At 51.9% G+C, this 24,841-nt stretch overlaps 2 long non-coding RNA genes across 2 annotated transcripts; both read left to right on the top strand.

Moving 5' to 3' along the window:
- Positions 1 to 3,006: 3,006 nt before the first annotated feature.
- Positions 3,007 to 5,332, top strand: LOC124087733 (uncharacterized). The gene is made up of 3 exons (XR_009226052.1): positions 3,007 to 3,382; positions 3,474 to 3,661; positions 4,163 to 5,332. It is a non-coding gene; the product is annotated as an uncharacterized LOC124087733 (long non-coding RNA).
- Positions 5,333 to 6,413: 1,081 nt separating this feature from the next.
- On the top strand, positions 6,414 to 11,003 carry LOC124087534 (uncharacterized). The gene is made up of 6 exons (XR_006850110.2): positions 6,414 to 6,940; positions 7,148 to 7,423; positions 8,007 to 8,097; positions 9,398 to 9,442; positions 10,229 to 10,392; positions 10,669 to 11,003. It is a non-coding gene; the product is annotated as an uncharacterized LOC124087534 (long non-coding RNA).
- The last annotated feature ends 13,838 nt before the right edge of the window (positions 11,004 to 24,841 follow it).

The raw sequence follows: 24,841 nt of genomic DNA, 5'->3' as shown, positions 1-24,841 counted from the left end.
GGGAGGCTGGGAAATGTAGTTTAGGAGATGTCTAGCCTCTGATATGGGAGTACCACGGCCAATATCTAGAAAAGCTGCCGTCCCCGAGGCCAGGGCATGGACGCCAAGATCTGAGCCTGGAGAAGCTTGGATTCTAGTCCCAGCTCTGTAACTTGGGAGCTGTGTGACCTTGAGCTAGTGAATTCACCTCTCTGAAGCTCAGCTTTCTCATTGGAACTCACCGCAAGGGCTCAGTATGAGGCTTCAGGGAGAAGAGGAGGGTGAGACATGGGGCTCAGCAGATGCCAGAGTCCTGCCTAAGAGGCAAGAGGTGCAGGGCAGCAAGGCCCGCGGGTCCCAGCTCCCTCAGAGCCGGCCCCACCCTCCTCTCCTGGACTTGCCCACAGTGGACAGCTTCACCACAGAGCTGGAGAGGCGCTGCTGCCAGGCCGGACTCCGGGAGAGCCCAGTGGGGCTGTCCTGCGAGAAGAGGGCCAGGCACGTCCGCCACGGGCCAGCCTGCGTGGCGGCATTCCGGCAGTGCTGTCAACTGTCAGACCCTGACTCGGGAGGCCCTGGAGGAGCAGCTGCTTCTAGGGACAAGGGAGGGGGTCACATCAGGATGCACAGGGTGGGGGCTTCACCCAAGGGTATGGGGTGCCGTGGGGCAGGGTGGTGGGTGCCATGGAGGATCTGGCGGGCCTCAGGCCAGACATGAAGGAGGTGCCCCTCCACATCCACCCCCTGCCCTGCAGCCGATGAAGACAATGACCTGGATGACCTCTTTGAGGACAACACACCTGTCCATACCTTGTTCCCCGAGAGTTGGCTCTAGAAGATGTTTACTTTACCAAAAAGTGAATCAGGGTAGGATCCCCCTGCCTCCTCTGGTCCCCAACCCCTCCCACCTCAGTGGATACCGATCATGAATGGTGACCCCAGAAGTGGCATTGAGCCTCAGGGTAAACCCAAGATAGAACCACCTGGATGGGTCAAAGATCCCAGAGGGGCACCGTGGTGCTCGCCTGTCATCCCAGTGGCTCGGGAGGCCGAGGCAGGAGGATTGGGAGTTCAAAGCTAGGCTCAGCATCTTAGCGAGGCCCTAGCAACTTAGTGAGACCCTGTCTCTAAATAAAAAAAGGGACTGGGGTGGCTCAGTGGTTAAGCACCCTTGGGTTCAATCCCCTGTACCCCCCCAAAATATCCCAGTGGGTCCCCAAAATAATGACCCACTAATGGGTGATCCAGTGACACCTAATAGTGTCCTAGCCCTGGACAGTGGCCCCCCAGCCCAGAGGCTCTGTCCCGGCAGCACGAGCTGAGTGACAGGTCCCCACTGCAGCATCTCCCATTACTCCATCAATGAGAATATGCGGGACTCCATCACCACCTGGCAGTTTGTGGCAGTCAGCTTCCAAGAAGGAAAAGGCGACTAGCAAGCCCAGAGCTGAGGGAGTGGGGACAGTGGCCCTACGCCAGCCCTGGGGCGCTGGCCTCTGCTTAAGCCTGACTCTCTGGCTCTTGTGGCCCTAGGTCTCTGCATCTCGGAGCCCTTCGAAGAGGTAGTTACAAAAACATTCTTTGTGGACCTAAAGTTGCCCTTGTCTGTGATCAAGAACGAGCAGGTGCAGATTCAAGCCATGCTGTACAATTTCAGAGATCGCCCTGTCAAGGTGACCCCTGAGCTCCCCGTCAGTACGCCTTCTAAACAGGGTGGGGGGCTGGGGATACAGCTCGGATGGTAGAGAGCTGGCCTGGCATGCACAAGGCATAGGTTCAATCCCCAGCACCACCACCAGAAAAAAAAAAAAGCAGAGGGAATCCATTATTCCATTGGGTCAGTGAAGGAGGGGCCCTTTTAGAAATAGTCTAAGATATTTTCTCATTTAAACCTCACAATAGCTCCACTCAGTGGGTAAAATGGTTGGTCTTGGCTTAGAGACAGAAACACAGAGAGGTTAAAAGACTTGCCTGGGTCACACAGCACGTAAGTGGCAGAGGGGGACCCAGGCAGTATGCTGTTCGTCATGGACTCAAGCATTTCAGGGCCGGGGCAGGGAGGAACCACAAGCCTCCCTGGCCACCTGGACCATGTCCCCGTACCTGCCCATCTTGCTGCAGGTCCGAGTGGAGTTCCCCTACAAGGAACCGCTGTATAGCTTGTCCAAGCCAGGAGCCCCACACCACCAGGTGGTGGTGGTGCCCCCCACTGCCTCCAAGATGGTGCCTTTGTACTTCTCCCTCTTGAGAGTGGCCAGGTAGATGTGGAGGTCAAGGCCAGGGCATGGATTTCCAGGACCACGTCAAGAAGACACTCTTGGTCCTGGTAATGGGCGTGCCAATGCCTTATTGTCAACACAGACAAGTGGGGACCCCGGGCTATGTGACCAAGGGAGGGCCAGGTGGGGCCCAGATGGGAGTGAGGTGGAAGAGAATGGGCCAAAGGTCAGTCAGTGGGCTCGAGGGGTCACAAAGCCGGGACAGGGCCTGGATTCAAATATCCTCTCTCCTGTGTGACCTTGCTTAACTTTTCTGAGCCTCCATTTTCTCATTTACAAGATTAAGATGATCATCATATCCACTGAGCAATCAGAGGGCTATAAAAACGACCCATGACCAATGTGTGGCCCATGGAGCTAAATTAAATTGCAAATAAGTTTTTAAAAATGTAAAGTTTTAAAAGAAGAAACAAATGATCCGCATTTAAGATATAAACACTTTAATGATATAAACTCAAAGAGCCCTCAGAACAAACTTTAGAGGCGAGGACTATTTTGTGTGTGGGATGGGGGGGATTGAACCCAGGGCTTAGTGCGTGCAAGGCAAGCACTCTACCAACTGAGCTATATCCCCAGCCTGAGGACTATTATTATCTCCTTTTCAGAAGAGAAAACTAAAGCACAGAAAGGTTAAGTAATTTGCTCATAGACACACAGCTAAGAAGTGGTTGAGCTTGGATTTGATGTTGGATTCGGATCTTGGATTCAGATGTTGTGTTCCAGAGTCCGTTCTCTTATTAGCTAAGCAGTGCTCCTCTCACTGTCATTGTGATTGTCATTATTACTGCTGTTGTGACAGTCATTTTTAACTGCCTTCCCCATCCTGCAGGCGGGAGATCAGATAGAACGAATGTTCCACATCCTTCTTGACCCCCAAGGTTTGCGGGGTGGGCAACAGGGCGTGTGGGGTCCTGGGGCCACACTAGGAGGAGAAGGGACTGAAAGGAGGGGGTCTGGTCAGGTGGGTAATCTGAGCCCCTGCCCAGCTCTGCATGCCTTGATGCCCCCAGTCCTGGAGCCCACGTGACACGAAGGTTGTGCCCCTGCAGGTCAGACCCAGACAGAGCTCTTGCCAAGACGGGACGTGCCCGACACGCAGGTGGAAGTGTTTGTCAGCGTCCAAGGTGGGGGGTGCAGGGAAGGGGCCTGGGCTGGGGTGACAGGGGCCACGGTGGCTTAGGCTACCCCTGAGGGGACCCCGCTCACCCCCTCCAGGTGACATCCTTGCCGAGACCATCCTGGGCAGCCTGACTCCCACGGAAGTACAGCAGCTGCTGAGGGTCCCCAGCGGCTGTCCTGAACAGACACTGAGCAAACTGGCGCCCGTGGTCCTCCTGATGGGCTACCTGGACACCACGGGACAGTGTTGCTCCGGGACCAGGTGATGAAGAACATCGTCACAGGTGAGAGAAGGCCCCTTGGGGGCCTTGGGAGGCTCTAGGGCTCTCTGGCAGGGTGGCTGGAGTACCTAGGATTAGGGGACACCCCCAGGACCCTCCGACAAGAACACCCAAGGCCTGGCTCCTGTCTCAGGTTACAACCAGACACCGGTTTCTCCAGGTGGACCCAGGTCCCCAGCAGTGACCCCTAAGTTATCTCTCACCTGCCCCCAGACTACATCCAACAACCCCCAAGGAAACCCCTAGGCGGGCTCGGGTTTCACCCGATGGCAGCACCCCCCAGACCCCCAGGCACAGCTTCCGAGTCCCCAAGGCAGGTCCCTCCCCCTGGGAGACTTTCACACAGATAAGACTGTACCCGAGGCCCTGTGGTCACAGCCCCCTGTACCCTGGGCCCTGAAGTCCTCTCCTGCACACGCCTGATGGGTCTCCTCCGCAGGACACATCTAAATGCCCGGTGGCCCACACGCCACCTCCCCACAGCCCTGCGCCGTGTCCCCCCAGGTTTCATCCAGATGCTCAGCCACCAGAGTAGAGACGGCACCTTCCATGTCATCAAGAGGAGGCCCACAGCTCCTGGCCCTGCTCGCCTGTGCCCCGTCACAGTGTGGGCAGCCTGGACACTCCTGGGACCCATCTCTCCCTCACCCACCCCACAAACGTGACCATTCCTGGCCTTCCTCCCCCAGGACCTGACTCCTCCCTGTCACCCAGGGAACACACCCATCCCCCCAGCCTTCCTCCCTACCAGCCTCCAGAAGTGGCTTTTGAACACAGTGTGGTGGGGCGCTCTCCTCCTCCAACACCTTCTATGGCTCACAGCTGCCCTCCTCTTCATCCCCTCTAAAGCCTCTCTTCCCATGATCCCTGCTCACCATTCACTCTTTGTTTTGGGGGGGGCAGTTACTGGGGATTGAACTCAGGGGCACTCAACCACTGAGCCACATCCCCAGCCCTATTTTGTATTTTATTAAGAGACAGGGTCTCACTGAGTTGCTTAGGGCTTTGAACTTGCCATCCTCCTGCCCCAGCCTCCTGAGCCGCTGGGATGTCAGAGATACGCCCCTGCACCCGGCCACTTGGCCATCTCTATAAACACCAGCTGTTGGATTTAGGGCCCCCATTAATCCGGTGTGAGCTCTCCGAGACTGCCTGCATCCACAAAGACCCTATTTTCAAATAAGATCACGTTCTGAGGCTCCAGATGAACATGAAACTTAGGGGACACTGTTCTGCTCAGGGGCCAGGGTGGCAGCTGTGGCTGCAGAGGGGTTGAATGCTGTGGGGCATTTCCTAGCAATGGGAAGGCTTCACCCCTCTGGCCCTCAGTGTCCTCCTCAGAAAAAATGGGGCTACCACGAGGATACTCTGATGTAACTCTGAGAGCCTCGCCTCCTGGGCTGTTGACGTCCCTCAGGGGGACAGACCCCGCCCGGGCGACCCTGAGAAGGCTCCTCCTCCCTCGCCCCGCCTCACCTCCAACAGCATCCAGGCCAGAGCTGGGCACCCAGGAGACCCCCAGAGTCTGGAAGGAAGGCTGGGGAGGGTGTCCCCAAGACGCTGAGGGAGTTGCACTGTCCTTCTGCCTCCACAGGGAGGCTACAAAGGCTCCGAAGCAGATGTATCCCTCAGGGCTCTTGTCCTGGTCGCCCTGAGGGAGGGGAAGGAGTTGTGCAGCCCGAGGGTGCCGGTAGGAAGCGGTGGGGGGGGGGGGCAGGTCTCCCCATCCCCGTCCCTGTCCCGCACACGGGGGGCTCCCGTCCTCCAGCCCCTCTGGACTCCTCTCTCCTGACTCCCAGACCTCTCTCCACTGACCTCCTTTCTCACCTCCTCCCTCCAAACCTCTAGAACTTGGACGGCAGCATCAGAAAAGCCTGTGGATTTCTGGAGACAAAACTGCCTCATGTCCTCACAACCTTCGCCATGGCCATAGCCTCCTATGCCCTGGCACTCGCCAAGAGCCGCCTGGACAGCTTCGCCAGCCGTGGTGGGCGCGGGGCACCTCATAGCCCACTGTGTGTTGCCCACAGTCACTGGGGTGGGGAGGGAGCATGAGGGTGAGTACAGCCATGTATGATGCATCATTTGGTATTTGCTGAGCACCTATTTTGCACCCATACTGGGACTCATATCCTAAGAGACCCAGGTGAACAAGATTGACATGGTCCCTGCCCTCCAGGGTCCCCCTGTCCCTGGGGGAGGCGAGCAAAAGACAAACACATCAATATATCATTACCCATTGAGACAAGTAGGGAGATGGGAACGTCTCCGCGGTGGGCGAGAGAGATGGCGGAGGGGAACAGACTGGAGGCTGGGGTGATTGACAGGAGCCACACCTGTGTGGAAGGCCAGGCGCCTCTGAAGCACCTGTGTGGCCAAAGGTGGGATGACGATCATAACATGTAGGTTATGGAGAGGGTGGCCTCCCTCGCCCTGTGCTGCCCCTAGGGTCCATTTCCCCACCTGCATTCCCCCAGTCGAGGAGAGTGGAGTTAGGAAACGCACCCACAGGGGCTGGGGAGCCACAGAGGAGCTACTCTGAACCTCGGCTTCCCCGCATCTACATAGTCAGAGTCCAGTTCCTAGGGTGACTCTGAAATGCCCACATGTCCTAACCAACGGTTGCCCATAAAGTAGGTGTTCAATAAAACAGCAGATTAGAAGAAGGGGGTCCAAGATGACACAAGGTGTGGGCAGGTCGAGGTGGGTGGGCCCAGGGTGGGTGACCAGGAGGGTGTCCTCCTTCTAGACAGAACCCACTGGCCGGTGGGCAGCCTGCCCCAGAACTCCCTGTACCCGGTGGAGGCCACGGCCTATGCGCTGATGCAGAAGCTGGAGCTGGGCCTGCACAATGACACGGACGCCATCAACAAGTGGCTGCTGGAGAAACGAGAGCTGGGAGGCGGCTTCGGGTCCACTCAGGTGACGGGCCTCGGGAGGCGCCAGGGCGCTAACCAGTGCTGCCCGACCCCGGAAGGAGCTGTCCGTGGTGCTGGCGCCCCGGGCCGGCGCTCGGCGCTGTCTGTGGTGCTGATCTGAGGTCCCCACCCCGCCTCGCAGACCACGGTGGTGACCCTGGAAGCCCTGACCCGCTTCAGCTTAGCTGTCCCCTTCGAGGGCATCCAGGATCTCCAGGTCCAGATCAGCACCCCCTGCAGGTCCCTGCACAAGCGGCGGCTCATTGACCAGAACCGCGCTCGCCCTGCGCTCCAGCACCTGCAGGTCCCGGGCGCGGAGGACCTGGAGATGAAAGCCAGCGGCCGCGGCAGAGGCACCATCTCGGTAGGTCTGGGACCCACACCTCGGCCACTCTGGCTGCCAAACAGGCGGAATGCACTTCGAATAATTCTGGAGGGGGGAGCCCGAGTCCGGGCACTGGAGATCTGGTGTCTGGCATGAGCCCTCCTCTGGTTGGTAATGGCAGCCCTTTGTGGGGCCCCTCTAACCCCTCCCGCTCCGCCCTCCTGACATGTCACCCACCCCCCACAGGCCCGTGTCCCCACACCGTGCTGTTGAGGATCAGGTGTCAAGAAGTGAACTGGGGGAGACACAAACATTCACGCCACAGGACCCCCCCTGGGGTCCCTAACTGGACAGAGCCCAAGTCCCCTCGTTGGTGGGGACAGGGGCAGGTCCAATGCTCCAAGGCAAGGCCCAAACCAGCAAGGATCCAGGCACCATCAAGGCACCAACATTTGCCAGGAACCAGCTGAGGACAACTCAAAGGCCCAGGGAAGGAGGTGAAGGTGGAGCTCCATTCAGCAGGTGGGGTGCCTCTCCTGGTGGCCTCAGTTGTCCCAAATTAAGGGCCACAGAAGTCAGAGGCTAGGGGCCCCTCTGTTCCTGCCATCCTGAGCCCCTCCTTCCTCCCCCCAGGAAAGCGTTTCCCTCTAGGTGGCCTCTCCAGGCCCAGAGGTGAACTCCACCCTCCCAAAATGGGAGCCAGTGATCCCAAGCTCTGGGCCCAGGAGGACGGGCCGGTTTCCCAGTTAGTAGGTGCCAGGAACAGAGTCACTGTTGAATTTCTGCCGTGGACAAACCACACCCTTCTTAAGCCTCAGTCAAACTTAAATTGACATGAGTTAAAATCAAACAAGATCAAAGCTTCGGTCCCTCCATGCTAATCCCCAGGTGGCTAGCCACTGCCATCTTTGGACAGGGACACAGAGACCATTTCTATCACCATAGAAAGTTCTATCACACAGTGTTCTGGCTGCTGAGCCTAGGAACCAAGGGGAAGGCCCTGAAGGGAGTTCCCTAGTGGCCAGAGGCCTGGAAACTCAGATGTTGGGACAAGGGGGAGAGGGAGCGTGGGTAGGCTCTGGAACCCCCTTTTCTGCCCCGGCAGATCCTGACCATGTACCACCGGTCTCCGGAATCCTGGGAGGACAGTTGCAACATGTACCATCTCAATGTGACACTCCAGAGTGCCCCAGAAGGTGAGCCTGGCCCCAGGGATTCCTGAGTCACTGGAATGACAGATGTGAGCCACCGCGCCTGGTCCCTTCTTCCTTATTATTTTAACTGTCATTCTTCAGGCATGTGTGTGGCTCAGTTCAGCCACTGGACAAACCTTGGTGAGCACTGACTGCTGCTAGACCATTTCTGGCCCTGGGAACAGAGGCGTGAGCAAGAAAAACATCCCTTCTTTTGGAAGCCACATTCTAGTAGGGAGTAGGGAGAGAGATAATCGCACACACACGTGCGTGCACACACACACACATATTTTATACCATTTTCTACTTTATGACACAAGTAAATGTATAAGAAAATAAATATATGGCATAATAGTAAGTGATGAAAAATGTCATACAAAATAAAGTAGGAAAAGATGACGTAGATTGTGGGGAGAAGAGGGAGGCTCTCGCAGGAGGTAGTATTTGAACTGAGACATGAAGAAATTGAGGGAGCGAGCCATGAAGGCCCCGAGGAAATGCCAGTGCAAAGGCCCTGAGGCAGGGATGGGCACACCTGTCTGAGAAGCAGCGAGATAGTGAGGCCCAGAGCAGACAGGGGCAGAGCTGCGGTGAAAGGGTGGGTGGGTAATAGGAGAGGTGCCTGGGGACTTGTGGGCCATGGTGAAGACTTCGGCTTTTGCTCTGAGTGAAGTGAGAGCCGTAGACAGTTCTGAGCAGAGGGGGGACATGACCTAGCGCAGGGTTCCAGAGCCTCACTCTCGGTGCTGCGTAGGAAGAGTCTCCAAGGGTGAGGGCGGGAGCTACGAGGCCAGGGAGACCACGGGGACCGATGGGGGTCGCAGCTGTGGAAATGATCAGAAAGAGTGGAACTGTACGGTTCCCAGCTGGGGTGCCAAGAGGGGAAGGAGAGCACCCCGCCACTGGGAGCTCCCTGAGAGGGAAGGAGGAGCCTCGCCAGGCCTAGGGACTTCAGGGACAATAAGTGGCCAGGCCTTTGGTTTTGGCCCTGTTTCTTCAGCAGCAGCATTGTCACCATCGTCACCATCATCACCATCATCCTCAAAGCTGAGAGCTGCAATGCACTGGCCAGGCCCCATACTAAGTGCTGTATTTATATTAACTCATTTATTCCTCAAATAACTTCTCAAGGTGGAATATTGTAATCTGACTGAGGGAACTGAAGCACAGAGAGGTTAAACTACATGCCCAAAGTCACACAGCCACAGCATCAGGATTTGAGTCCAGGACGCTGGCTTCAGAGGTTGTGAGCTTAACCACTGCGCAATCCAGCCTTCCAAACTCTCCTGCCTTCTCTTTGCAGAAAATAAAAAGGGGGAGGAGACTTCCAGCTCCGAATGGAAACAAGGTCAGAGCACCAGGATTCGGGGCTGGGCAGGAGGAGGGCCCACTCTGTAGAATCCAGATTCCTGTGCCCTAAATGGGGTGGGAACCGCTGAGCCTGCTCTCCACACCTCTCCTCATCCCACCCCACTCCTGCCCTCCCCTTTGCCACCATCCTGTGTGTCCACGTGGCCCAGGATGCCACCTGTAGTGCACCAATGAGCTCCAGATGCCCAGAGCTGACTCCGCCCCATGGCCCTCCCCCCAGGTCTTATTTTCTCCAGACACCCACCCCTCACCCCAGTCCTGCTGTCACCCAGACTCTCTTGGCCAGGTCTTCCCCAGATACAAACGTGCTGAGTACCTACTGTGTGCCAGCCTCTGTCCTAGGATCTAGGGGGCCAGCTCTGGACAGGGCAGACCCTCCCTGCCTCGGTGGTGCTCACAGCCTATCAGAGGACTCGGATGGTGAGCAAATGATCACTGGGAATCCGTATAAAATGACAACCCTGAGTAAATGTGGCAAAAGAGACGGACGAGGGTTCCCAAACACCAGCTGAGACAGAGAAGATGACGAGAGAAGAGCAGGAGTTCCAGGCCGAGGGACCAGCACGTGCAAAGGCCCTGGGGTCAAGAGAGGGGCTGAGGCTTAGAGCCTTCTTATGGAGCTGGAGGGAAGAGGTAGAGCAGGGAAGGGCGCAGAGCCCCAGAGGACATCTGGAGGCAATGACACTTCAGATTTCTGCTTCTAACTTCCCACTACGGGCAGAGTGGAGCTGGGGAAACTCAGGAGGCTCCTGCACTACTACAGGCAAGACATGCCAGTGGGGAGCATGGGGACAGAGGCAGAGGACAGCTGGAAGAGCCGAGGGCTGTGAAATCCGCAGGTTCCAGGGCAACCGGGTGGCCACCATGACCATCATGGAGATCTCAATGCTCACCGGCTTCTACCCCAACTAGGATGACCTCAAACAGGTGAGGCAGACCCCACCCACCCCACCCTCACTCCCCTCGCCTGAAGCTGCGCCTCCCAGTGCTGAGGCTCAGGCCAGGGCCCCCTCCGTGGTCAGATCACTGCTGCACGCCGTCCTGGACGCCTTGGCCACATCCTTGCCATCCCTGCGCCTCTGGCTGTCCCACAGGGTGGGGGGGGGGGAATCAGAGAAGGCCAGGAGCTGGGAGCTGGCACTGCAGCTCCTAGGGCTGGGTCTGGGGGACTCTGCTGACCCCCGCTGCCACCCTCTGACCCAGCTCACCAGCGACGTGGAGATGTATGCGTTCCAGTATGAGACCAAGGCCAGTACCAGTAACAGCTCAGTCGTTCTCTACCTGGAAAAGGTGAGGCCGAAGATAGCGACCCCACAGGGACACTCCTGGCTGGGGTCTGCAGAGAGCCACTCCCTCTGGTCCGGTTGCCTGTAGTCAAGGCCACGTGGTTAGTGGCTATGGGCAATCGTCGGCACCACGAGGTCAGTGCCCGTGGTCACTCAGCTGGACTCTCCCCACCTGCCCCCACCTCCCGCCACCTGCACAGCTCTCCCACAGGGAAGGCCCGGTGCTGGGCTTCCGGGTGCACAGGATGCTGCAGACCGACCTCCTGCAGGCCGCGCTGGCCTGGGCGGAGAGGCCCGCAGGGGACAGAGCCAGGGGTTGGGAGGGCGGCCTGGGCGGCCATGGGGCGTGGCCTTCTCGGGCAGGCCTAAGTGGGCGGGGCCTGCGAGAGGTTGGCGGGGCAGGGCCGGCAGGGGGCGGGCCGGGAAGAGGTCAGGAAAGGCCTGGAGGGGGGTCGAGGGGGCGGGGATGAGGGGCGGGGCCCGGCGAGCGCCCCGCCCCCAGGGGACCCGCCCGAGCCCACCCGGCCCTGCCGCCCGCAGCCCAGAGGTGCAGCGCCTTCTACCACCTGCCCTCCCAGCCGGCGTCCCTGCGAAGGATCTGCCACCAAGACGTCTGCAGATGTGCCGAAGGTGCGCTGGGCCGCGGGGTGTCGCACACAAGCAGGTAAAGGCCCAAGAGCACGGGACAGGCAGAGGCCAGAGGAGACTCGGGGCCCGCCAGGCGTGGCCACAGCCCTGGTCCCCTCCCAGCCCTGGGGGTGGGGGGAGTAAATGTGGCAAAGAAAAACGACAAAAAGAAAGAAAGATGGACAGAGAGGGACGGAAAGAAGGAAGGAGGAGGAGGACCGATGGGGAGGCCCTGCGGCTCCCGAAGCCCAGACCCAGAGCAGCCGGCCCGGCCTTCCAGAGCAGTGCCCGGCCGCGAGGAAGGACGGAGGGAGGCTGAGGCAGGAGGAGCTCCAGGCGGCCGCGTGCGAGGCGGGCGTGGACTTCGGTAAGGTGAGGCCACCGCAGTCGGGTGACAGCGGGCTGGAAGCCAGAGGCGACGCCATGCCCTCGCCCTGCCTTCCTCAGTGTATAAGGCCAAGCTGGAGGCCCTGGAGGCCGCTGGGTCTACTACCACGTGCAGCTGCAGGCCATCATCAAGAGCGGTGAGGCTGGCCGGGGCCCAGGACTGGCCAAGCGTGGGGGAGGCCCTGGGCGCCATCCCCAGCCCTGGGGGATGGGGGGCAGTGGATGTCCCAGGTGTCGGGAAGGGGGAAGGGGCATATGGCCCTCTCTGGGTCCCAGCCCGGGGGAGGGCCTGGTCTGCACATGCGCTCACACCAGGTCTCTTCCAGGCACGGACCCTGCTATGCCCCTCAGCGTGAAGAAATCTGTCACCCAGGCCACCTGCTGTGACTCCTTGGGGTTGCGAGAACAGGAGTCTTACCTCATCATGGGCCTGACATCAGACCTGTGGAGAGTCAAGTCTGAGTGCGTGGAGACTGTTGGTGCCCCAGGGAATCAGGCCGAGATGCCCCCCGCCCACTCCAGCCAGCCCTTGGTTTCACCATTTCTGCTGGACCTGTCAGCAGGAGGTCTGGGACAGGAGGGCCACCCTGAACGTAGTGCAGGTCGTGCACTGAGCGATTTCAGGGAAGCTCTTTCACAAGAGGAGCGGTGTTCGTGATCTCTGTTTCCACGGGAGGGCAGAGAAGGGCCAGAGGGCCGGGCACTGTGTGTCCTTGTTTTCCTAATCCTCAGTCATGTGGGAAAAGGCTGGAGATCCAGAGCTGAGACCCTTGAAGGCTGCCAGTCATGGCAGAAGGAAAAGGGGGGGAGGTCCCCAACCCCCAGGGACATCAGACTCTCCTCACCGGTCTTGCTGTCCCCCGACAGATACAGCTACCCGCTGGGCAAAAAGACGTTCCTCATGCTTTGGCCAAGCGACAGGGACAGGGGCAAGAAGGACTTGCTGGCACAGCTGGAGGGGTTCTCAGAACACCTGAGCACCCACGGCTGTGAATCCTGAGACCCAAAGGCCTCTGCTGCTCTCGGGAAGGTGTCTCTAAGAAACTTTGGGTCACAGGGCTCAGCCCCAAATAAAGAGCACCAAGTTCGGTATTCAGACGGCAGACGTGTGTCCTGTTCCCGCCAGGGCGTGGCCCTGCCCCCCACCTCTTTCCCACCTCATCCTGACCACAGGACTTTGTATTTATTATCTCCCCCCCATTTTTTAAAAATATTTTTTAGACATTTACTTATTTATTTATTTTAGGTGTAGATGGACACAACACAATGCCTTTATTTTTATGTGGTACTGAGGATCGAACCCGGGTTCCGTCCGTGCTAGGCGAGCTACCACTGAGCCACAACCCCACCCTCATTTGCCCATTTTTCATTGCGCTATTTGATCTTTGGTGTGATGCTGTTTTGAGTTCCTTATGCAGTCTAGATGTCAACCCTCTGTGAGAAGAGCAGCTAGCGAAGACCCTCTGCCATCCTGGGACTCTTCACCTTTCCGTCTCCTTTGCTGTGCTGTACTTATTACTTTTTAATGATATGTGAAAACATTCCAGCAAAAACCAATCCTCAAAAGGTAAACCTAGGGGCTGGGGATGTAGTCAGTTGGTAGAGTGCCTGCCTGGCATGCACAAGGCCCTGGGTTCCATCCCCAGCACCACAAAGGGAATCTTTCCCACCCTGCTCCCGCACCCAGGAACTAGAACTTGCATCCCTCGTCCCTCATGTTTTGGGATATCCAGTGACCACAGACAAAGATGAAATTTACCTTTTATTTCCCTGTACACACAAGGGCTTCCTCTTTGGAGGTCACACTTTTTTTGTTTTTGTACCAGTATTGAACCCGGGGGTGCTTAGTCACCAAGCCACATCTGCAGCCCTTTTTTGTATTTTTATTTAGAGATGGGGTCTCGCTAAAGTTGCCTAGGGCCTCCCTAAATTGCTGAGGCTGGCTTTGAACTTGCCATCCTCCTGCCTCAGCCTCCGAGCCACTGGGATTACAGGCGTGTGCCACACCTGGTGACGCCTGGCTAGGTCAGTCTTAACATTTAGGTTTTGTTTTTGTTTTTTTTAAGAACAAGCCTGATTTATTTGTTCCATAAGAAAAGGGCAGGGAGGGCTGGGGTGTATACAGCTCAGTGGTGGAGCACGTGCCCAGCTTGTGTGAGACCCGGCACCACAACAAAAGAGAAAGAAAGGCCAGGATGGTCCATGTAGGGGGAAGGGATAATACTGGATAATATATGAGATGTAAAATACGAAGAGGTGACGCCCCGGCCATCGCGGTCCTAGAGCCCCGAGTATTCTGTTGAGCCGCCCCACACTGTTCCAGCTCTCCTCCTCGGAGCCTTTCACCCTTGGTCTTCCTTGGGAATGTGGGTTCAACAGTGAACTCTACTTCCAGATGCAAAGGCAAGGCCACCAGGCCTGGGATGGTGTGAAGGATGTTTCCCCTCATGCCACACCTTAGAAAAAGCAGTGCAAGGGCTGGCGATGGGGGCTGGGGATGTGGCTCAAGCGGTAGTGCGCTCGCCTGGCATGCGTGCGGCCTGGGTTCCATCCTCAGCACCACATACAAACACCGAAAACCGAAAAAATAAATATTAAAAAATATTCTCTCTCTCTTAAAAAAAAAAGAGAGAGAGAGAGAGAGACATTTAAAAGGGGGGGAGGGCTGGGATTATAAAAAAAAGGCTAGGGTAAATGGGACAATGACCCCTGAGCCAGAACATACCAAGGCCAGGACACACAGACAGCCCCACAGACAGCCCGGTACTGGGTGGACTGTGATCGATGGTGTTTTAGACGCTGCCCACCTAACTCATCTGAGCAGACAACAGTTTGCTCAACTTCTGCACAAAAGGCATTCCTAGAAAAGTGTGGGGAGGCTGGTCCCCAGAATTCAACCAAAGACCTCTATGCTGTAAAGGACACTCCACTGATTCTGTGCTCTGGGGGCATTCTACGCAATGAGGACAGCACAAATTATAAAATCCCAAATTTCTACTCACATCCTACATTTTATCATCAGAACTGTATTTCCAGGGCTACTTTTTTAAATAATTAGATTTATCTCATTTTTAATTTGTTTAAATTAGTTATACATGACAGTAGAATGCATCTATGCACTTTGATATATCATACCTAGATGGGGTATAATTTGTTTTCTGAGTGTACATGTTGCAGAATCACATTGGTCACGCAGTCACATATATACATACAGTAATAATGTCTGTTTCATTCTGCTGTCTTTCCTATCCCCACATTCTTTCCCCTCCCCTCCCTTCACTTCCCTCTACCTAATCTAAGGTGACACTATTCTTCCCTAGTGCCCCTCACCTTATTGTGAATTAGCATCCCCATATTAGAGAAAACATTCGGCCTTTGGTTTTGTGGGATTGGCTTATTTTGCTTAGCATGACATTCTCCAACTCCAACCATTTACTAGCAAATGCCATAATTTCTATGCTGTAAAGGACATTCCACTGATTTCTGTGCTCTGGGGACATTCTATGTACTGATGACAGCACAAATTGTAAAATCCCAAATTACTCCTCACCTCTTATGTGTCATCATCAGAACTATATTTCCAGGGCTACTTTTTAAAATAATTGGATTCATCTCATTGGGTATTTTTTAAATTTTAAATACTACTCAGCAAAGTAGTATTTTGTTGAGTATATATACCACATTTTCTTTATCCATTCATTGTTAAAAGCCACCTAGGTTGGTTCCAAAGTTTAGCTATTGTGAATTGAGCTGCTATAAACATTGATGTGGCTGCATTACTGTAGTATGCTGATTTTAAGTCCTTTGGGTATAAACCAAGGAGTGGGATAACTGGGTCAAATGGTGGTGCTGTTCCAAGTTGTTCTGAGGAATCTCCATACTGCTTTCCATATTGGGTGCACCAATTTTCAGTCCCACCAGCAATGTATGAGTGTGCCTTTTTCCCCACATCCTCGCCAACATTTATTGTTACCTTTATTCTTTTTTTAAATATTTTTTTAGTTATACATGGGCACAATATCTTTATTTTGTTTATTTATTTTTATGTGGTGCTGAGGATCGAACCCAGGGTCTCACATGTGACAGGTGAGTGCTCTACCGCTGAGCCACCAACCCCAGCCCCTGTTACCTGTATTCTTGATGATTGCCATTGTTACAGGAGTGAGATGAAATCTTATAGTAGTTTTGATTTGCACTTCTCTAATTGCTAGAGATGTTGAACATGTTTTCATATATTTGTTGAGCTATTGTATTTCTTCTTCTGTGAAGTGTCTGTTCAGTTCTTTGGCCCATTTATTGACTTTTGTGTGTGTGTGTGTGTGTGTGTGTGTGTTAACTTTTTGAGTTCTTTATATATCCTAGAGATTAATGCTTTATTGGAGGTGCATGTGGTAAAGATTTTCTCCCAGTCTGCAGGCTCTCTTCTCACGTTATTGATTGTTTCCTTTGCTGAGAAGAAGCTTTTTAATTTGAATCCATCCCATTTATTGATCCTTGATTTTACTCCTTGCACTTGAGGAGTCTTGTTAAGGAAGTCAGATCCTAGGCCACATGGTAAAGATTCGGGCCTATTTTTTCTTCTATTAGACGCAGGGTCTCTGTTCTAGTGCCTAAGTCTTTGACCCAGTTTGAGTTGATTTTTGTGCAGGGTGAGAGAGAGAGGTTTGATTTTATTTTGCTACATATGAGTTTCCAGTTTTGCCAGCACCATTTGTTGAATAGGCTGTCTTTTCTCCAGTGAATGTTTTTGGCACCTTTGTCTAGTATGACATAACTATTTATGTGGGTTTGTCTCTGTGTCCTCTGTTCTGTACCATTGGGCTACAAGTCTATTTTGGGGCCATACCATGCCATTTTTGTTACTATAGCTCTGTAGTATAGTTTAAGGTCTGGTATTGTGATGCCTCCTGCTTCACTTTTCTTACTAAGGATTGCTTTAGCTATTCTGGGTCTCTTATTTTTCCAAATAAATTTCAGGCTGGGGATGTGGCTCAAGTGGTAGCATGCTTGCCTAGCATGCATGAGGCACTGGGTTTGATTCTCAGCACCACATAAAAATAAAATAAATATATTATGTCCACCTAAAACTAACTAAATAAATAAATATTTTTTAAAAATTCATGACTGCTTTTTCTATTTCTATGAAGAATGTCATTGGGATTTTAACAGGAATTGCATTAATTCTGTTTAATGCTTTTGGTAAGTAATATAGCCATTTTGATAATATTAATCCTGCCTATCCAGGAACATGGGAGATCTTTCCATCTTCAACTTCTTTCTTTAGTGTTCTGTAGTTTTCATTGTAGAGGTCTTCCATTTCTTTTGTTAGTTTGATTCCCAGGTTTTTGTTTATTTGTTTGTTTGTTTGTTTTGGTTTGGTTTGGTTTTTTGAGGCTATTGTAAATAGGTTAGTTTTCCTAATTTCTCTTTCAGTGGATTCATTGCTGATGTATAGGAATGCATTTGATTTATGGGCATTGATTTCATATCCTGCTACTTTGCTGAATTCATTTAGAAGTTCTCTGGTGGGACTTTTTTGGATCTTCTAGATATAGAATCATGTCATTAGCAAATAGTGATTGTTTGAGTTCTTCTTTATCTATTTGTATCCCTTTAATTTCTTTCTTTTAATTGCTCTGGCTAGAGTTTCAAGGATGATGTTGAATAGAAGTGGTACAAGAGAACATCCTTGTCTTGTTCCAGTTTTTAAAGGGAATGCTTTCAATTTTTATCCATTTAGAATGATGCTGGCCTTGGGTTTAGCATGGATAGCTTTTACAATGCTGACGTATGTTCCTACTATCCTTAGTTTTTTCTAGTGTTATTTTTAAAAATATCGTCTAGTTGTCAATGAATCTTTATTTTATTTATTTATATGTGGTGCTAAGAATCGAACCCAGTGCCTCACACATGCTAGGCAAGCGCTCTACCACTGAGCCACAACCCCAGGCACCCCCTTTTTTTTCTAGTGTTTTGAACAGGAAGGTGTGCTGTATTTTGTCAAAGGCTTTTTCTGCATCTATTGAGATGATCCTATGATTCTTGTTTTTAAGTCCATTAATATGATGAATTACATTTATTGATTTCCGTATGTTGAACCAACCCTGCATCCCTGGGATGACTCCACTTGATTGTGGTGCACTACCTTTTAATGTTTTTGTATGCGATTTGCCAGAATTTTATTGAGAATTTTTGCATCTATGTTCATCAGGGATATTGGTCTGAAGTTTTTTTCTTTCCTTGATGGGTCTTTGCCTGCTTTTACTATCAGGGTGATATCAGCCTCATAGAATGAGTTTGGAAGGGTTCCCTCCTTTTCTATTTCACGGGGGTATTTTCCTTTGATTACAGAAATGCTGAATGCTCATTGCAAAAGAAATCCAGTTGTTAGAGAAATAGGCCATAAGGAAATAAGGTGGTGTGGAGCTCTACCTATGGAGATGCACACCGATGTTTCTGCAGAATTTTTCTTATGTCCAAACCAGTCTCTGTGTCTCTTCTGTTTTGTTTTATATGAGTCCTGGGGGTTGAACCCAGGGGTGCTATACCACTGATCTAAATCCCCAGCCCTTTTTTATTTTTTTGTTTTGAGGCAGGGTCTCTAAGCTGCTGAGGCTGACCTCAAACTTGTGATCCTCCTGTCTCAGCCTCCTGAGTTGCTGGGATGACAGGCATGGGCCACTGCGCCTAGCTGATTTCTCATTTTTTAACAGAAGGATCATACTCATTGGAGACTTGCCTTTTTTTGCTTCATGTGTAAGTGGCCATCTTCCTACATTGGCCCTAAGAAACCTCATTCTGTTGAAGAACCGGATGATAGCATCCCACGGCGGGGTACCCTGATTTATCCACACAGTTCCTTTTACATGGCCGATTCTTGATTTTAGCCATGAGGTGACGATCCGGTGGTTTTGGTTTGGCTTCTGGCTTGGGGTTTGGATACTGGGGGTGCAGCCAGCGCCCTGTGCGTGCCAGGCTGAGCTCTGCTGCCCAGCTCCGCCTGAGTGCCTGCAGATTCTGCTCCATGCAGCTTTGTGCTCGCGGGTGGATGGCTCCGTGGGGAGGGACCTCCAGGTCAGAGGGTAGGTGTGTGTTTCCAGGTCCCCCAGGATTGACGTGGAAATGACCATCATGAAGGAAGAAGTCCAGCCTCACAGGCCCGGCAGGAAGCAGGGCGTGCTGTGCAGCCCACGTGAGGAGGCGCAGGCTGGCCAGGGAACAGAGGAGCAGGAGGAAGGTGGGGGCAAGACCATCCCTGAGGCCTCCACAGGACAGAATGGGTGAGGCTGGGTCTGCAGGTTCAGGATGGGGCAGCTGGAATCACTTCAGTGGGCTCTGGGGTGTCGGGCTGTTCCTGATTGACTATACCTGGCCCTGGGGTGAAGAGGGCCGGTGGTCAGATCCCCAGAGTGTGAGAGCCCCATAGAGGAGGGGGTGGGAATGCGGGCCCTGGGTTCTCCTTTCTCACGGATTCCTTCATTTCCTCTTTTCTTGATATCTATACAGATATAATTAAATGATTACTTGTGATATCATCGTGCTCACGTTTCTCATCCCCATTAAGACTCTGAGCTTTGGCGCACACCTGTAATCCCGGTGGCTCAGGAGACTGAGGCAGGAGGACTGCAAGTTCAAAGCCAGCCTCAGCAGCTTCGTGAGGTTCTAAGCAACTCAGCGAGACCCTGTGCCTAAATAAAATACAAAAAAGGGCCGGGGACCTGGCTCAGGGGTTAAGCGCCCCTGGGTTGGTTGGTTTGTTTTACTGAAAACAAAACATGAGCTTCGGAAGGGCAGACAGTGCCTTGCTCTTGGATGCACCTAGCACCCACTGCCACACGGGCAGCACTAGATGTGCATCTCACAATTTAATACACGGATGGATCTCATGGGTTTCATCTTTGACTCAATTACACTAATGTGTCAATGGCTGCCTTTCTTCTCAGTGTCTCAGCGCATGCACTTCCTCCTTTCCCACACCTTTTATAAAAACAAAGGGTAAGCTGGGGATGTAGCCCAGCTTGTCCAGCATGTGTGAGGCCCTGGGTTGCATTCTCAGCACTGCCCCACAAAATAAAAGAAAGAAATAAAAATAAAGGATAAAGTTGGGGTTGTAGGTCAGTATTAGAGCATTTGCCTAGCATGTATGAGGCACTGGGTTCGATCTTCAGCACCACATGAAAACAAATAAGTAAAAAAAGGTCAAATTCTTTTTTTTTTTTAAAGAGAGAGTGAGAGAAAGAGAAAGAGAGAGAGAATTTTTAATATTTATTTTTTAGTTCTCGGCGGACACAACATCTTTGTTTGTATGTGGTGCTGAGGATCGAACCCGGGCCGCACGCATGCCAGGCGAGCGCGCTACCGCTTGAGCCACATCCTCAGCCCAAAAGGTCAAATTCTTAAAAAAAAAAAAAAAGATGAAGGCAGTAACGCTCACACTAACGCTCACACCACTGCACAAACCAGCCCAGGTCAAGAGGATCACGAAACTCTAACCCAACTCTCAGTGGGTAGGCAGCGCCCCCGTGTGGTTGCTGGGAATATTTCAGGTTTGGGTTCATCTACAAATGCCCCAGTTCAATGCCTGGTTATGTCTCTGTTTGTCCTTCAGAATCGACTTTCCCCTTTCTCCTTCCTGCCCGGCACTCATGGGCTATCTCCCCTCCTTGCCTCTTGAGCACAGCCAACAGGAGATGGGAGGGTGGGAGGGAGAGAGATCGGGGTCTCCAGTCCAGCCCCCGATGCAGGCTGCTCTACTGCCCCACTGTGAAGGCACAATGTGGTAGAAGAGACGCTACCTGACTTTCAAGGCGTGGTCAGGAAAAGAGGCAACTTTCTGGCTGGGGGTGTGGCTCAGTGGGACAGTGCTTGCCTAACATGTGCAAGGCCCTGGGTTCAAGCCCCCGCACTGGGGCATGGGAGAATGGGAGATTCAGTTTCCACGAGGCTCTCCCCGTCTTGAACAGAATGCTCTGGGGAGGACAGCTGCCATGCTGGGAGGCCACTCAGGCAGTCTCCGTGGGGTGGAACTGAAGAGTGGCCTTACCAGTCAGCACCCACCAGCCAGCTACAGTGTGAACCATCTTGGAAACAGGTCTGCCAGCCCCAGTCAAACCCTCTTGGAATTGAAGCTCCAGCCAATGTCTAGACTGTAGCCTTGTGAGAGACCCTGAACCCCAACAGCCCAGCAGAGCCATTCATGGAATCCTGGTCCATAAATACTGGATGAAATAGTAAGTGTCTAGTATTCTAAGCTGCTACACTTGGGGCAATTTGTAACACTGCAATAAAAAATTAATACAATTGGTAACAAATGTCCCATGCTTCTACCCCAGGACCCTTGCACATGCTGTTCCCTCTGCCTGGAACTCTCTTTCCCCAGATATCCACTTAGTTCCCTCCCTTAGCTCCAACAGGTCTCTCCTCAGATATCACTTCCTGTGCTTTCCCTGATCCTTTTTACCCATATTCTTACCCCAGCTCATTTTTCATCAGATCATTTACAAACCGTGTTCTATTATATTACTATGGGAGCAGAGGTATTCGGGATTGAACACAGGAGCGATCTACTGAGCTACATCCCTGGCAATATTTATTTTTTATTTGGAAATAGCATCTTACTAAGTTGCCAAAGGTAGCCTCAAACTTGCAATCCTCCTGCCTCAGCCTCCCAAGTAGCTGGGATTACAGGCATGTGCCACAGTACCTGGCACATATTCATTTCTTTTCTGTCTCCCCCACTACAGCGCCAGTTCCACAAAGACAGGGGTATAGTGCCTGACACACAGTAAGCACTCTATACGGGGGCCACCATTATTAGAATCTTGCAGACCTGATGTGCGTGGGGACTGGAGCAGCTTCCACTAAGTAGACTTAATGCCTACCACAGCGGGCACTCGGCAGAGCTGAGAGCTCCCCCGGCAAACAGACCAGCCACTGGCAACTCTAATGGGACAGCCCCTTCAGACTTCCCCACTGCTGCCACAAAAATCTCAGTTCCTTGATACAGTCTCTAACCCCTGTCCTGCCTGAACTTCCACCATCCAGCTACAAAGAACCAAGAACTGCTTTCGGTAACATCACCTTCTCCAGAGTGGGGACACACAGCCCAGGCGGTTAGGGGGTTCAACTAAAAAACATATGAACATCTGGATTTTTATTTAATTTATTTATTGTTACTGGGAATTAAAGCCAGGGGTGTTTAACCACTTGGCCACATCCCCACCCCTCTTTATTTTGTATTTTGAGTTAGGGTCTTACTAAATTGCTTAGAGTCTCACTAAGTTGCTGAGGCTGGCCTTGAACTTGCAATCCTCCTGACTCAGCCTCTCCACTTGCTGGGATTACAGGCGCGCACCATCACACTTGGCAACATTGTATTTTTAATGGCTATTTTCATTTTTTAAAGAATATATCTTGGGACTGGGGTCGTGGCTCAGTGGTAAGCAATTGCCTCGCACATCTGGGGCCCTGGGTTCGATTCTCAGCCCCACATATAAATAATTTAAAACATAAAGGTATTGTGCCCATCTACAACTACAAAAAAACATTAAAAAAAAAGGAATATATGTTTAGTCAGGTGCACCGATGCATGCCTGTAAAGTGGCACATGCCTGTAATCCCAACACCCAGGAGGCTGGGGCAGAAGGTTCACATGTTCAAGGACAGCCTGGGCAACTTAGTGAGAGCCTGTCTCAAAGTAAAAAAAGAATTTTTAAAAAAGGGCTGAAGGGTCCTGGGGTTGTGGCTCAGTGGTAGAGTGCTCATGTAGCATGCACTAGGCACTGGTTTCAATCCTTGGCACCACATAAATGAAAAATAAAGATGCTGTATCCACCTAAAACTTAAGAATAAATATAAAAAAATTAAAAATAAAAAAGGGCTGAGGGGATATCTCAGTGGTAGAGCACCCCTGGGTTCATTCTCCAGTTCGGCAAAAAAATAAAAGTATTGATGTGATAAATATATGATAAATATACTATTATACAATAATGATCTATAAAATTTATTGGTATAATTACATTTTTTGTTGTACCGGGGATTGAACCCAAAGGTACTTAAAGCTAGAGGTACTTAATTACATTCCGGTCCTTTTTATTTTTTTGAGACAGAGTCTCAGGGCTTCTTCACTAAGTTGCTGAGCTGGCTTTGAACTTGAGATTCTCCTGCCTCAGCCTCCCAAGCCACTGGGATTACAGGAGAGCACCACTGTGTCTGGCTACTTTCTCATTTTTGTAGCGCTGGGGATCAAACCCTGGGCTTCAGGCACACCAGGCAAGCACCCTTACACTGAGCTAGATCCCCAACCCACTAGTATAATTGTATTTGTATTTAATTTGTTCATTCAGTTTTAAATGGGTTTTTTGTTTTATTTTTATTTTTTAATATTTACTTATTTATGTATTTTTCTTTTTTAGTTTTTTAGGTGGACACATTATTTTGTTTTTATTTTTATTTTATTTTTTTAAGAGAGAAAGAGAATTTTTTAATATTTATTTTTTAGTTTTCGGCGGACACAACATCTTTGTTTGTATGTGGTGCTGAGGATCGAACCCAGGCCGCCGCCGCACGCATGCCAGGCGAGCCCGCTACCACTTGAGCCACATCCCCAGCCCTATTTTGTTTTTATGTGGTGCTGAGGATCAAACCCAGTGCCTCATGCAAGCTAGGCGAGAGCTCTACCACTGAGCCACAACTCCAGCCCTTTATTTTTGATTGACATAATTATATAAATTTGTGGGCTACAATGTAATGTTTTGATACATGGATACATTGTATAAAGATCACAGATCACATGAGAATAATTAGCCTATCCACACTTCAAACATTTACCATTGCTTTGCAGTAAGACTTTTTTTTTTTTTTTTTGTACTGGGGATTGAACCCAGGGGTGCTTTACTACTTAGCCACCTACCAGCCCTTTTTTATTTTGAGACAAGTTCTCCCTGAGTTGCTTAGGGCCTCACTACGTTGCTGAGGCTGTTCTCAAACTTGCAATCCTCCTGCCTCAGCCTCCTAAACTGCTGGGATTACAGACAAGGGCGGGCCACTGTGCCTGGCTCCTTCTAGCTATTTTTCAATGTACACGGTAGCCCTACCGTCAACAGAACTTCGGTGTTCCTTTCTAAATATAACGTTGCACTCTGACCGACCTCTCCCACTGCCTCTGGAAACCAGTTCTACTCTCAACTTCTATGAAATCGACTTTTTAAAGTTCCACCTAGGAGAGGGATCACCTGGTATTTGTCTTCGGACCAGGCTTATTTCACTGAACGCGCTGACCTCTGGCCTCCTCCCTGTTGGTGCAGATGAGAGGGTTTTCTTCTTCGCTGGCTCAGTGGTATCCGCTGTGTGTGCGCTAGGTTTCCTTGTCCACCCATCTGATGCTTCCACACCTGTGACTGAGCACGGCTCTGCGGTAAATACCCGAGTAGAGCGGTCTCTTCAACTCGCTGCTTTCCTTTCCTTTAGATACAAATACCCAGCAGTGCGATTGATGGACCCTAGGATAGTCCATTTAAAAATGTTTTAGGCACTTCTACCCCATTGTCCATATTGACTGTAGTATCTGAATATAATTAACAAATGAATGTCCATCTTGGGATGAGGCTTCAACCTCTGTACAAAAGGGCCGGAAAACTGAAAAAGCATTTTAGGATTGGTCTTCCCAAGGCAACTTTGCCCCCCAGGGACCGTGGCAATGTCTGGAGTCCAGTTTGATTGCGCGACTGGAGAGGGCTGTCCCTGGCACCTCGTGGGTGGAGGTCAGGGATGCTGCCCCGCATCCTACAGAGCCCAGGACAGCCCACAAGGCGGTTCCCCCCTCGACGGCACGTGCCAGCTGAGACCCTGCCCCAAATACCACTGTCTTATTTCCTTCTCCCCTCTATTCTTCGCCTAGCTAAAACCTTAAACTTCAGGGCTTCTGTACAAATTGTCCCCTTCTCCATGAAGCCATGGCTGGTGTCCTCAGGCTTGACAAGAGCCCATCTAAGGGCTCCCCAGCCCACTGCGTTAGAATAGTCGTGGACCATGGGACTGTCAACCTCCCGACTTACAGTGTGGATTCCCTGGCGCCA

This window comes from Marmota monax, unplaced genomic scaffold, assembly GCF_021218885.2.
Source record: "Marmota monax isolate L192 unplaced genomic scaffold, Marmota_monax_Labrador192_F-V1.1 WCK01_AAM20220418_F8-fsc00021, whole genome shotgun sequence".
Classification (NCBI taxonomy): domain Eukaryota; kingdom Metazoa; phylum Chordata; class Mammalia; order Rodentia; family Sciuridae; genus Marmota; species Marmota monax.
Note: the sequence above shows the minus strand (reverse complement) of the source record. Positions and strands in the feature narration are given on the sequence as shown.